The sequence below is a fragment of the Pundamilia nyererei genome, unplaced genomic scaffold (assembly GCF_000239375.1).
Source record: "Pundamilia nyererei isolate P.nyererei 1_Seehausen unplaced genomic scaffold, PunNye1.0 scaffold00304, whole genome shotgun sequence".
Taxonomy (NCBI): domain Eukaryota; kingdom Metazoa; phylum Chordata; class Actinopteri; order Cichliformes; family Cichlidae; genus Pundamilia; species Pundamilia nyererei.
This window is the reverse complement of record NW_005187705.1, coordinates 283643-284806: the sequence shown is the minus strand read 5'-3', so window position 1 is coordinate 284806 and position 1164 is coordinate 283643.

The window sequence follows — 1164 nt, the reverse complement described above, 5'->3', positions numbered from 1 at the left end:
CTTTTTGAGATCAAATAGAAGAAAATACAAAACATTAAACATGTTAACAACACAAAAGCCATATTAAACGCAGACTACGTTAGGCCCGGAAGTAGGATTTGTCACGTCATCACTTAACAATCGGATTAGAAACATTGTATCTGAGAGTGATTAAAAACTAGCTCATTATTACTTCTAGGCTGGACTACTGTAATTCATTAGCGTCATGCTCCTGGGCATGGAGACACAGTGTTTTGTGTTATCATTATTTGCATTCTGTCTCTCTACTTTTAAGATTAGGCTTAAAACACTCCTGTCACGATCCTGGGTCTTATGACCCAGTGTTTTGAGTTTAGTTTATTTGGATGTTTATATGATTAAGCTCATGAGTTTTTCTAGTTCTTTGTTGTTAGATTCCCCTTGTGTCTTCCAACCCCTGTTAAGTCTCCCTTGCCCTTCATGTGTTTCAAGTCTGTTATGCTGTCAAGTTCATGTAGTCATGTTTGCATTTCATTATGTTTCCTATTTTATTTTCTAAGAGGTTCTGTGTTTTGTTTTACTCTTTCCCTGTGGCGTTGTTATGTCCACATTGTGTCTACTGTGCCTTTCTGTCCCATGTTTCAGGTCCCTATGTTCTGTCTTCTCAGTTGCTGTTAAGTTTGCATGTCTAGCGTTCAGTCAGTGTGTTTCCTGTTTTACTTTGAAGGTCCATGTCTCATGTGAGTGATTCTAGTTTTGCTTCCCTTGTCTCGTCCAGCCTGATCACTCCCAGCTGTGCCCTCTGTGTATTTAAGCCCTGTGTTTCTCTTTGTCAGTGTCGTAGTCTCCCTCATGGCTGTGTTTCCCTGTGTATTAGTTATCCATGTCCCAGTTTAGTTTAGTTTAGTTTAGTTTTTCATGTCATTCTGCAATAAAGCAGCTTCTTGAGTTTAATTTTGTTGTCGTGAGTTTTGCGTTTGGGTCCTTTTCCTGCCTGCACACAGCTGAAACATGACAATTTCTTTTGATAAAAAGGAATGTAATCATTACATGGGTCTTTTTTTTTGTCTCCCACTTCTCACTCCCAACTGGTCACAGTGCGAAATGAGCTGAATATTCTCCACCAAGATGAGCACATCTTTTTAAATAAGGCCGTCTTGAAAAATGTAGCTTTTTGCTTTTTGTATTTAACCCAAAATGAAAATG